General features: G+C 45.6%; 1 protein-coding gene across 1 annotated transcript in view; it reads right to left on the bottom strand.

The window, feature by feature from the left end:
- The window catches only part of plxnb3 (plexin B3), a 91,593-nt gene extending 78,045 nt beyond the window's left edge, over positions 1-13,548 (bottom strand). The window contains exon 1 of the mRNA XM_085392929.1: positions 13,395-13,548. The gene's annotated coding sequence lies outside the window, so the exon portion shown is untranslated. The remainder of the gene's footprint in view (positions 1-13,394) is intronic.
- Between the last annotated feature and the right edge of the window lie 187 nt (positions 13,549-13,735).

The raw sequence follows: 13,735 nt of genomic DNA on the forward strand, positions 1-13,735 counted from the left end.
CAAGGGAACATTGGTGCCCTCACAAGTTATCGCCCAAAATACTAGTTGGTTAAAGGAATCACTCATAAGTCAGCAGTGTAAAACACTAGTAAACCCTCATTAGGATGCATTCCCATACAGCTGTGCCTGTCTGTGCTGGTAAGCTATAAACACCCACAGTAGCAAGCTAAGATGACATTTGGATGAACAAGCTCTGCATTAAAAAATGAGTGATTTTATCTCCGCTGTGTCAGAGTAAACCGGCACGAAACCACAGGAATACCGTGACAGCTGACCACGTTCTGCAGTGGACTGCCTTGTTTATCAAAACTTTAACAGATATATTGTTAAAAATGCTCGCTCTGACTGTGCCAGCTGAAAGACACCAACACCAATTTGTCTAGCAGCAGGTGAGTGCGTTTTCCCTGCAGGCCTTTACAGACACAGCACCAACATAAGGATGCTCTTCTTTAACTACAGCTTGGTGTTAATACAGTCACACAGGAGAAGCTGTTCGGCACGCTCCGCTCCCTCATCAGCTGCCTCCAGACTCTCCAACTGGGCGAGTGCACATCCTCCACCCTGAGCGCTGGGATCCCTCCATGGTTGTGTGATGAGCCCCCACTTTCATGTACTCTTCACGCATGGCTGCTAGCCCAGCCACACTTCAAACCTATTGTTAGGTTTGCGGGTGATATGACAGCCTTCAGGCTCATCAGACTGCAATGAAGCTGCATTTACGGAGGAGAATCAGAACCTGAAAACACACAGTGTTCAACAATAACCTGGTTCTGAAACACCACAAAGACCAAGGAGGTCTTTGAAGAGAACCCCCACCTTTGGGCTCCTGGGAATCCCCATTAAAGAGGACCTCTGCCTGTCTGACAGGATGTCTGCAGTGCTGGGGAAAGATGTGCCTTCATTAGAGCCTTACTGGGAGGGCCAATATATTGGTCCGTTTTAGCCATATATTGGCCTGTATATTTAATAAATGAAAATCTAAAACAGTAAAGAAGAGATGGGAGAAACTCCCATCGATGATATAAAATGATGACATCACACAGTTTGTTCAACAGAAGGCAACAGCACAACAACTAGTAGATCCAAGCAGTCCATGACTTAATGTGATCATTCATATTTTGTTTAGTCACATGACCAACTCGCTACCCTGGCGGGCCAAACATTACTCCATCATGAGGGCAGATAGTGGACAGTCGGAGTACTATTGGTTTTTTTTCACCTGTCTCAAGGCAAGATTACCTGGATCAGCGGTCCTCAACCTTTTTTGCGCTACAGACCGGTTTATGTCCGACAATATTTTCACAGACTGGCCTTTAAGGAGTCGCGGGTAAATACAACAAAATAAAACCAGTACAGTACCAAAAAAAAGAAGATTTATTCATAACACACGGGAAAAGACCCAGGGAAACCGAGTTAATGATAAAAACGATTAAAAAAATAACAATAAAATCCCTGAAAACCATAAATTTCACACCTGAGCCTCAACTATCGCGGCCCGGTACCAAACAACTCATGGACCGGTACCGGTCTGTGGCCCGGGGGTTGGGGACCGCTGACTTGGATCATCTATCCACACATCCATCGATCGAAAACTAAGATGTGAAGAGAAACTACACATTTTGGGGACTTGTTCCAAAACCAGTGGTTTTATTTAAATTTCTGAAAGTGGTGATGTGTCCCCCAGAGCTTCAGCTCAGTGTCATCTACGTGTATCTTTGCTCACCTCACACCACTGCAAGGATGAAAGCTTTCAAAGTACAGACAGCTACATGCATTTTCTTTGTGGATGGGTAGGTAAGACGGCCGTGTGGGAGATGAAGAACACGAACTTGTGTGTGGTTACGACAAACATAAGTGCTACATAGCTAGCTTAAATGAACTACCACACTTGTGTTTTGCTGACTTGGACAGAGAAGTTCCAGTAGTATAAATTTGTCACATTAATGTCGCATCATAACAGTGAAGTCAACCGAGTATTCTTCCAGTGTCGGGTAAATCATTCCTACGGTTTAAATGAGCCACCACTGACAGCCGGGGCTGCTGTGGAGGGAGGTGTTGGTGCCATACTCCACAAACTCTGCCCTGCTGGCAGCTGTAAATAAACGCTGATTAGTGCACCCGACTGCACAGGAGCTATCTGGCAAGTTAAACTCGAAGATGTTCAAAGGATGGCTGGAGGGCAAAGGACTGCAGTGCTCCAGGTGGGCATGTCCCAGTGGCTCTGACATCATGTGAAAACTAAGGATAAAAAGATGATGTTAGGGAAATATTTGTGCTTTGTGTGTTGAAATGCAAAAAAGGTAACAAAAACTGGCCAATACATATTTTTACATGACCAAATATCAGTTCTGGTTCTTTCTGGTTTGAGTTCATATTCTTTGATTTGTTGTTGGTGGTGGTTTCGTTTCTCTTCATGGTTTTGTGCTCATGTTATAGTTTATAGTCTTTAGGCTTCTGTCTATGTGTCTCCCTGTGTTTCATGTTTTTGTGTCTCCTTGTCTCAGTGTCAAGTCCGTGTCTTTGTGTTTGTCTCGTGTTTCCTGTTTTACTTTGACAGTCTCACGTCCTGTGTTAGTGTATTCCCCGTCTCGTTATGTTTGATCTCTCCCAGCTGGGTTTCCACCTCCCTCGTTAGTCCCTCGTGTGTTTTCCTCTGCCCGTTGTCTCGGCATCCCCACGTCCTGAGTGTTTCCTGCGTGGTCCTCATCATCCACGCTCCTAGTTTCTAGCTCTCCAGTTTATAGTTTCCCAGCATCTCAGTTCCTCATTTCAGTTGTTGGTTTCTGTATTGAGTAATTTTGCTACATTGCAATAAAGCTGCCTCTTTTACTTTAATTCAGTTCAATTTCAATTTTATTTATACAACGCCAAATCACAACAACAGTCGCCTCAAGGCGCTTTATACTGTAAGGTAGACCCTGCAATAATACATACAGAGAAAAACCCAACAATCATATGACCCCCTATGAGCAGCACTCTGGGATAGCTGGCTGCCACAGTGTCCAAAGAAAACACGGGGAGTGAGACAACTTCCGCCAAGAAAACTCGTACTCTTGAAGTGAAGCTGCTCAGAAGAATGCAACCAAAACAAAAGAAAAACATGATGGAACCTGGATCAGGAGAAACACACACGCACGCACACGCAGACACACAACCTCCTGAGGATTGGTGTGTGCGTCATTGTGGTTCAAATCAGTAGCAGCCAGCCGCTGGCTGAGAGTCCCTGAGGAATCAAACCAGCAACTCTTTCATCTGCAGGAACACATGAAACACACACACACACAAGATCCTCTGATGTTCTGCAGCCAGTGGTTGTCCTATAGGATTAATAACATTAAAGGGTCAGTTCACCCAAACCAGCAGTGCCGTTTTCTGCTCAGAGGGTCTGATTCTGGTTCCAGGTGGATTCTGGGGTCCGTTTGGGGGAATTTATGTTTGGAGATTTGATTTTATTAAGAATTCAGAAACATAAATTGATAAAACATAAAGTCAGATTTTCTCTGTATTTCTTGTTTTTATGAGTCAAACTATGTTCTAATCAGATTTTATGTGTGAAAAGCAGCAAACATCTTTCGGGCCACAGATCGATTAATCGTTCGGTGCATAAAACATCAGAGAACAGCTCGGCTCAGTTTCACAGAGCAGCGTGTGACGTCAGCAAAAGTCCAAACCATGAAAACACTTCGCTTCACGTCAGCATGTTTAAGAAGTTCTCGATTCAAACACGTAAACAGTCATTCTCCTTTGATCAGCTGATCAATCTACGGCCTGATACGTGCGGCTCTGCTGGTTCGTCTCGGGGTCTTTGCTGGAAAATATGGCTCTGAAGGAGACTCCTCTTTTTAATATTCTGAGCGCTGAAGCTAATCTCCGGTTATTTCACTGTTTAGTATTTTAGTATTTATTTATTTATTGTCATTGTCAAGAACAATGAAATTGCGTTTGGGGCTTCCATACAACCCAAAAAAAAGAAGAAAATAATAAATACCCCTTAAAACCCAAGTGTACATATTTAACCCAGTGTGACTCCAATGCAATAAGACAATCCTTAGCAATAATGTTCGTAGAAATTCAGACAAAGACCTGAGAAACATGACAAAATACAACAATGCAACCCATTCAATATTATTGTACTGTGAGATATGATATCAGATATGATAGTTATCTATTTAAGAAAGAGGGGGGGGGGGGCAGGAGGGGGAAGAGAATAAAGATATGATGCACCAATGCAGACCAGTTCATTGCTATTAAGAAGTTGGATATGGTTATTGTCCGTGAGAGGGGGGCAGAGAGTTCAGGAGCCTCACAGCCTGTGGATACAGGCTGTTGGCCAGTCTGGATGTTCTGGCCTGTATAGACCTGTACCTTCTCCCTGAGGGCAGCAGATGGAAAAGGTGGCGCGCAGGGTGATGTTGGTCCCGCAGGATACTGTGCACCCTCCTCAGACAGCGAGTGGGGAAGATATTACTGATCTCTGGCAGACTTGTTCCAATAATTCTGCCAGCTTCTTTCACCACCCACTGGAGTGCTTGCTGATCGGCCTTGGTGCAGCTGGGGAACCACACTAGAAATCCATACGTCAGAACGCTGCTGATGGCACAGTTGTAGAAGTTCAACATCAGAGATCTGGGAATGTGTGCGCTCCGCAGTCTCCTCAGGTAGTAGAGGCGCTGTTGGGCCTTCCGTACAACTGAGGTGATATGGTTGCCCCAGGACAGGTCCTCGGTCACAGTTACCCCCAAGAATTTAAAACTGCTCACCCTCTCCACCGCCTCACTGCCAATGAAGAGAGGCAGATGGTTGTTATGACCCCTCTTCCGGAAATCTACAATGATCTCCTTGGTCTTTTTGGTGTTTAAGACCAAGTTATTGTCGTGGCACCATGACTCTAGTTGTTGCACCTCTGTCCTATAGTTTGTCTCATCATTGTTGGATATAAGTCCGAGCACTGTAGTGTCATCTGCAAACTTAACAATGAGATTGGACGCGCAGGAGGAAATACAGTCATGGGTGAAGAGAGTGTATAGCAGAGGGCTCAGAACACACCCCTGAGGGGCACCGGTGTTGACCACAAGGGTGGAAGAGGTGTTCTTACCCACTCTGACACTCTGTCTACGGTTAGTGAGGAAGTCCACAATCCAGTTGCACAGAGAGGAGTTAAGTCCCAGTTGGTGGAGTTTGGGACGGAGTTTGTATGGCCGGATGGTATTAAAAGCCGAGCTGTAGTCTACAAAGAGGAGCCGTGCATAGGTGTTCCTGTGTTCCAAGTGCTTCAGTAATGTGTGCAGCACTGTGGCGATCGCATCCTCGGTTGACCGGTTCTCCCTGTATGCAAACTGGTGCGAGTCCAGGGATGGTGGAAAAGCAGCTCTGATGTGTTTAATGACCAGTCTCTCCAGGCATTTGGCGGGAATGGGGGTGAGTGCCACAGGTCTGAAATCGTTCAGACATGTGACATTTGACTGTTTTGGGATGGGAACGATGGTTGCTGCTTTGAAACAGGATGGTACCAGTGAACAGGACAACGAGGTGTTATATATAGAGGTGAAGACGTCCGCCAGGTCCGCAGCACAGTCTTTTAGCACCCGGCCCAGCACTCCATCCGGCCCGGCCGCCTTCCTGGTGTTAATGCTCCGGAACACACGCCTCAGCTCATGAGTGCTCAGGACCGGAGCAGGGTCGGTTGAGGGGAGAGGGGACAGGACAGGGTCGGTGTTCTCCCTGTCAAAACGGGCATAAAAGAGATTTAGATCCTCAGCCAGAGTAGAACTGTCGGCTGAGGGTGATGGTGTTCTTCTTTTGTAGTCCGTGATAGCCCTGATGCCCTCCCAGACCTGCCTTGGGTTTGTGTTGTTCTCAAACCTGGCCTCGATACGCCTCCTGTGCTGCTGCTTGGCAGTCTTGATGCCTCTTCTCAGGTTGGCCCTGGCAGCACTGTATGCCTCCTGGTCCCCGGATTTGAAAGCGTTGTTCCTTGTTCGAATAAGTTGTTGAACTCCGTGTGTCATCCAGGGTGGATTATTAGGGAACACACGGAATCGTTTCCAAGTTGTTACATTGTCCACACAGAAACAGATGTAGTCCAAGACAGTGGAGGTGTAACTGTCCAATGCGACACGATTGTCAGTGTCCTGCACCTTGAATACATCCCAGTCTGTGCAGTGGAAACAGTCCTGAAGCATCGGAATAGCATCCTGCGGCCATGTTCTCACGGTTTTGGTTGTAATCCCAGTGCTCTTGATCTTTTGTGTGTATATTGGGTGTAGCAGAAGGGAGAGATGGTCTGACAGACCCAGGTGGGGATAAGCCTGGGCTCTGTACGCATTCGCCATGTTGGTGTACACCTGGTCCAACGTTCTATCTCCTCTGGTAGCACACTTCACATTACGGTGGAAATTGTGAAGTACAGATTTCAGGTCCGCGTGGTTAAAATCCCCAGCCGCAATAAAGACACTGTCCGGGTGTGCTACCAGGCTGTTATTGATGCTGCTGCTCAATTGTGCTAACGCTAGCTTAGCATTAGCATCTGGTGGAATGTAAACAGCGCAGATGTAAACGGCAGAAAATTCCCGAGGGAGATAGAATGGACGGCACTTTAACACCAACAGTTCTACCTCTGTACTGCACAGTTTTTCCGTTACCGTGACGTTCGTGCACCAAAGGTTGTTAATATAGATGCACAGCCCCCCGCCAGTCTTCTTACCCGAGTCCGCAGACCTGTCGGCTCGATAGGCGGTGCGGCCTGCTAGATCGATAGCCGCATCGGGAACGGCGCTGTCCAGCCAGGTTTCAGTGAAAATCATGCACGAACAGTTATTAAAAGTCCGTCGAGTGGCGATCTGCAGTCGTATTTCATCCAGTTTGTAACGGATTGAACGGGCGTTGGAGAGGAATATGATCGGGAGTGGTGGTTTAAACGGACTAGTCTTTAGCCGTGCCCACAGGCCTCCCCGCTTGCCTCTCTTCTGCCTCCGCTCGCAACGTCTCCTCCTGCGGCTTGCTGTTGCGGGTAGCCCCGGGGGTTGCTTAACGATCTCCGGGGGGATGAGATACTCGGATGTTAGTTGAAGATCTCCACGGCTTAGTTGTAGTAGATCATCTCTGTTGTATTGAAGTAACCCCAGACTGTGTGAAATAATACACAGTACCACCAAAAGTGCAAAAGTGTAGGAGCTCCGGGCCGCTGCGTCTGTGCGCGCCGCCATCTTGGTTCCTGTTAGATCACTGTTGCTGTTTCTGTTGCTCATGTTTGTTCAAGATAAGCGCTAATAAAGAGCTTCAGGTGACAAAACTGAGAAGAACTGAAAACCATGCCAAGAGCAGCTACAGCAATCATTACTCTGCTGCTCATCCACAAAAATGCTCACAGTTTACTTTATATTTTAACTTTTAAGACTACAACGTTATAAATAAAGTCGATAAAGAAGTAAGGAGGTCTGAGTGAAGATCACGAGGAGCTGCTGCAGACAGCACGGAGGAGGGCGGTTTGAGAAACGAGCGGGACGACTTTCAGTTGGTTCGCGAAGCTCCTCGCTCGGAGGAAACAAATGAAACCTGGAGACTTTTAGACACTTAGACAAGCAGAGATACATCGAGCGGTGATCGGGGGAAGCTTTCTGTGGGAAGATGCGGCTCACTGGTAGCTGTGCTAAGCAAGATTACAGCTGACACAGCAGCGAGCGTGCGGGCGGGCGAGTCGCCACTCAGGAGACTCTTGAGTAGAAATTCATGGGAAAACTGCCCAACGCCAGTGATGGAGTGATGGCGGTTGCCCCGCCGCCTCTCAAAAACCCAATCTGCTTTACAACATATTAGCCAATCATGACGGGGCACACAGCCGGCACACAGCTTGATGACTGTTTCAGCTGTGTGCTGGTGAGTACAGCTGCTCCTTATCAGAGCAAAGATATAGCCCAGTGTATGTTCTCACTCTTTCTGGTTCACTGCACCCATAATGTGTCAGAGAAGTGTCAACGACAAACACACCAAACTTTTCTACCTATTTTTAAACCAGACTTAACTGATCTGAAGTGATCGCGTTCCCAAACATCATCCAGATCTGGAGAGCAGCCTCGCTCACTGAACCTTCTGCAGATATTAGATCTTAAATTAATTCCAATTATCTTTAAAAGAACCTGCAGACACATAACAGCACCTGTGCAGGCGTGTGTGCATACATGGAACATGTGATAACAATTCCCAGGAGCACACACACACACCCAGTGTGTACAGTGGAGTAAAACAGATGGTCACACAGATTGTATTAGAAACTGACAGCTAATCAGACACACAAACAGTGAAGCGCACACACTGTTGCTGTTTCCGTCACGTCACACTGACTTCAGCTCAGCTCCTCGAGACTGACAGCAAAGCGGGCGAACACTTTTAGTATTTACGAAACAAATTTCAACTCAAATGTATTTTCTTTATTTTGTCTTTTTTGTGTTTCTCATGTTTCCCAAACTGTCATTTATCTTTAGGACACAGAGTTATATAAATCATTACAAAAGTCTTTATCACATTATCTGCAGGGCTGAAGATAATAATTCCCCTCCTGAGGGGAAGGAGTTGTCAGCGGGGCCCCCGTTGGCCCCCTTCGCACATGTCAGTAGGATTATTTCCCCAGAAACCAGCGAGCAGTCCACACCTGACCCGATTACTCGATTAGCAGATGGACGGGAAATTATCTGGAAGCAGTTTTATTACTGATAAGTATTGTGAGTCATTTCTAAACACAAAAGAAGAAAGAGAAAAAAACGTGCTCCGTCGCTCTCATTGAGATGTCACTTGACGTTTTCTGAACAATCAGTAGATTATGAGAGAAAAATAGAACCTGCTTGGATGTCTTCTGCCTCCACATGGCTTCAGTCAAACTTATCTTAATGTAATAATTGTCATTAGGATGACTGAACATGATTATTCACTAACTTAACAAACATTGTGCAGTTACTAAACTTTCTGAAATGTTTCCTTTTATGTTGGATCTCCTCAACTTATTGAACTTTAATTTTATATTAATAAGTGAAAATAAGGAGGTGAGTGTGAGGGAGGACATCCAGCTGTTTGAGCTCGGTCACGACTCACATCTTTGGGACTATAAAGTATCACATGACCCAGTAAAAGATTGTGAGAGACAAAGGCAGCTGCAGGAGCGCCTGATGATCTTTCCACAGGCTCATTGAGAAAATGTCACTTCCTCTTGTGAGTCAGTGTGGGCTTTTATTTATAGAGGGGGTGGTAATGCAATGTAAAGCAAACATAAAATACTATGAGAGTAAAATTTTAACCCCGATTATCTTGTTGTTACTTTATAAACCTTTATAAACTGAGTTCAGATGTTAGAAGCAGATCCTCGCTCAGAGTCTCTCCACAGCACTCGGAGCACAGGGCGGGGGGTGGAGAACCAGAACATTTAACAATCCTCTTCCCCTGTATTAGGATTCCCCCCCATCTCCACCGTCTCCAACTTGTTTCCTAAATATGATGACTAATATTAGTTTACATATTCGCCTAACAAGCAAAAGATCCCCGGTTCGAAAAAACAAAACTCTTTCGGGTTGTGTTAGGGAGGGCATCCGGTGTAAAAACTGCCAAATCAGACACGCTGTGAATAAGGGAGCAGCCGAAAGAAGCTTCCTCGTTAACATTTATTTATTCTGATCTTTCTCTCACATCATCGTGAACACTTTTTCTATCTGTTATTTATGCCTTCGCACCTCCACAAACACATTCAGCGCAGTAGTAAAGTACATTGTACAACCAGAGCATATAGAAATATAGAAATGGCACATTAACACCAGCAACCAAAGTGGTCTTCACAGTGATCACACACAGGACTAAAATAATCACATATTTCTCACATCTGTGAAGTGATGTTGTCACTGATTCTGCAGATTCTGCCCCGTTTAAAAAGACCTCACTCTATTTGTATTTGCTGATTAATCAATTAGCTGATCAGATCAGCTCATCTGCTAACACCGCATCAAATCCTCTGCAGCAGGAAACAAGGAAACACGATGGTGACTTTCAGGAAAGTAGAGCACTCTGTGCTGGTGTTACTGGTGCGAGCCCAGTTGGACTAAAACTGCAGATTAAAGCACATTAACCCTGTGTGCTGTGTGTGTGTGTGTGTGTGTGTGTGTGTGTGTGTGTGTGTGTGTGTGTGTGTGTGTGTGTGTGTGTGTGTGTGGATTAGACAGTAATCTGACTCTGAAGCTGGACTCAGACTAAACCCTTCAGATTAGTCAAATGGGCATTTCGGTTAAGTAATCTTCATCTCACTGATGATGAGGAGGAAAAGGAGGATGAGGAGGAGGAGCATGATGTCACTGCCTCAAGCCGATCACATGCCAGGGTGGTCAGTGGGTGAGCTTCATTCGGGTTTCTGGGTTAAATCGGGTAAAGGAGTCTTCAGGTTGTCTCTTTAAACCAGAGTCCATTCAGAAAATCTACAATTTAACATTTTTATCAGTGCGTCCCTGAACTGTGACTGTCAGGCTGCTGCAGAAATCTAATGATTGCACAAAGAAACAAAGTCATGCATTAGAGCTGCTCCTCACTGCCAGCAGCGAAACCTTCATTTTGTTTTCAATAAACTTTGACCACACCGCCTCTATTTTAAATCTGTTAATTGATTTTCATCAGTTTCCATTTGTTCCATCTACGTGTGAATCACCTTTACTGTGAATTATCAAGGTTATTAAACATTAGTTATGATATTTTTTCATTTGGACAGTTTTTATGTATTTGATGCATTTTGTTGTTCTATTATAATCTTATTGTCTTACTTATGCAGCATGTGGGCAGCTCCTGTACTTTTCAATAAAAAGGAGCTGGAGGAATAACACGGCTTTGCTTGTGAGTTAAACTGAAATAATTTAATCAATAATCAAAATTCATGTTTGGATTTTTTTCAGTCTCTGTGATTTTTTTTCTGTTTTTCTCTAAAAGAACGAGGTTTTGTATAAAAGAAACCTGAAGTGCGTACAGTCAGAAATCCAAACACAAAATCATTTCAACCAGAATTATAAGAAAGACGTGGTGTTCAAACGAAAAGCAGCACAGATGGAGGTACGAGTAAATCTTCTGAGAGGAAAAAGAAGGTTTTTAAAACTTAATGTTGAGGAAAACCTTTTAGGCAGATTCTTTCATATTTCACCTGCAGCTTTCATGTCCTGGTGACCATTAAAACTGGCAGCTGTCATCAGAGGATGGGTACACTGAGGTCAGAAAGGTGTGGACATGCTCAGTAAAAATATTAAGGCAGGCTGTGATGGTTAAAAGACGCTCAGTTGGTACTAAGGTGCACAAAGTGTGCAAAGAAAATATGCTCCACACCATTTCACCAGCAGCAGCCTGAACTGTTCACAAAGCAGGATGGATTCATGCTGTCATGCTGTTTATAGTCTGTCCCTATCATGTGAATGATGCAGCAGAAATTGAGACTGACCAGACAATGTCTTTCCAGTCTTCTCCTGCCCAGTTTTGGTGAGCCCGCGGGAACTGCAGCCTCAGTTTTCGGTCTTCTGCTGCTGTAACCCTGCTTCAAGGTTCAATGTGTTGGCCGTTCAGAGATGCTCTTCTGCATACCTTGGCAGCAATGGGTGGTTATTTAAGTAAATGTTGCTTTCTTATCGCCTCAAAGCAGCTTGTCAACACATCATTTTAACCCAGAGAGCTGCAGCTCACAGGGTATTTTCCCTTTTACAGACCATTCTCTGTAAACCCTGGAGATGCATGTTTGGGAAAATCCCAGCAGATGATCATTTTCTGAAATACTCGGACAGACCCTCTGGCACCAACAACCATCACTGTTCTTCCTCATTCTGATGAGTAGGTCAGCTTGACCATGTCTACATGCCTAAATGCAATGAGCTGCTGCCATGTGGTTGCCTCATTAGATATTTGTGCTAACAAGCAGTTGAACAGGTGTACCTAATAAAGTGGCTGATGAGCTTAAGTGACTGGAAACATTCCCAAGATAGCAAGATGTCTGGAAGAGGAGTGGGTAAACTGAAGCAAGTTAGCTGAGCACTGGAATCCAGATTTAAACACAGTTTCTTTCTGTCTTTAAAAGCATGAACTTTAAGTATCTGAACAAACCATTTTCCCCAGTGTTCCATGTATTGTGTTCAGTAATTCAAACCTTCATGCAGAACATCAAGAGTTTGAACAAAAAAAAGGTTCAGCTGTTCCTAAACATCACAAAATAATAAAGGAGCATTCTGCTCATTTTCGCACTTTTTCAGCAAACCACAGACTCAGACCGATAATCTCCTTCAGCACCATCAACCGGATTGTCACTGCAAACTAAACCAGAGCGCCACTTCTGCCTCTGGAAGGAGCCCCAACAACTTTACTATTCTATAGGCTACATTCAGCAGGAGCCAACATGCTGCAACCACAGACAGGAAGTCTGATACACCAACAAAGCAGCAGTTAAAGCCTGAGCAGGATCTGTGGAAGGGTAAAACAGTGCAACTTTAAAAACTGAATCAGGACCAGCAGATCTGCATCAGCCTGGAGTCATGTGGTATCCAGGAGCTTAAGGGGCCCCGAGGGCCCAAACAGAAAATATCAGCGGCCCTGCCCAGTTTCCCTAGAAATACTGACCACATTAATTTAAACTGGAACAAAGAGCAGGTCCAGCAACTTTCTGTGTGTTTGTGTAGGAGTAGGAGAGGGGGAGGACGGGGAGGGAGGGGGGGGGGGGGGGGGGGGGGGGGGGTTGTATTGTTTTTTGTTTATGTTCTCAGAGTGTCGCGTGATGCTCACTTCCCTTATGCAAGTCTGCAAAGGTGACTTCTAAACTCGCTCCAGCCATAACAGCAGCACAGAGTGTGAGAGTGTGTGTGTCTGTGTGTTGGAATGCCAGCTATTCAGTGGCTGCTGCGGCCGTGCCGTGCCGTGCCAGGACAGGCTGGAAACGGCCGACACGGACACACACAGAAGCACTCAGTGAGGAGGCAGACTTACAAACTGAACCCAGCACCACATTTATCACTCCTGCTGTTAAACCGGCTTCAGTCAGACCGCCGGCCAGACTCCCTGAAGGGATTGTCCACTTTTAAACTCCCAGTCCAGAGTCTGAGCCGCTCTGTATTTACGGCTCTGTAAATTAAACCCGGGGGACATAACCTGGTGCTGGTCATAATATCAATGTTTCTGAGCGGAGTCAAAGAGCATCTCCTCCCGGTTCTAAAGCCATCGGCAGCTGCCTCCCTCAGATAAACAGCCTAACGGAAAACCGGCAACATCTAAAACTACTACATTCCTGAATGGAGTCTGGCGTGTGTCGGGCAGACACGCCTGACTCTCACGCCTTTTCCTTCCTACAGCAGCGGGACAACTCAGAGCCGTGACAAGGGGGGCGATGAGGTCCGGGTCCGACTCACCTGAGCTCGCCAGGCTGCTGTGCCGTCCTCCCGGCGTCCGAGTAGCCCGAGAAACTTCCAAAAGACCCCAGCAGACACCCGGATCCGCACAGTCCGCGCGGAGAGACGCACAACAGGTTTGACAGAGACCCCGCCCCGCTGCGCTCCAAGGTCCACAGCCGAAAACCCACCGCGAAGCCTGGCTTAGAAATCCAGAGGTTTTAATAATTAAAAGCTATCGATCCCATCTGTCCAGTCAACACTCAGTGTCAGTCAGAATATCGATCCTCTGAAAGTGAAATACTTCATGCGTGGGTTTAATATGAGAAAATTTTTTTTTATTTATATGAATAAAATAGGCG

The sequence above is a fragment of the Rhamphochromis longiceps genome, linkage group LG20 (assembly GCF_057381845.1).
Source record: "Rhamphochromis longiceps isolate RC_006_pf linkage group LG20, R_longiceps_female_GT1.1, whole genome shotgun sequence".
NCBI classification, from domain to species: Eukaryota; Metazoa; Chordata; class Actinopteri; order Cichliformes; family Cichlidae; genus Rhamphochromis; species Rhamphochromis longiceps.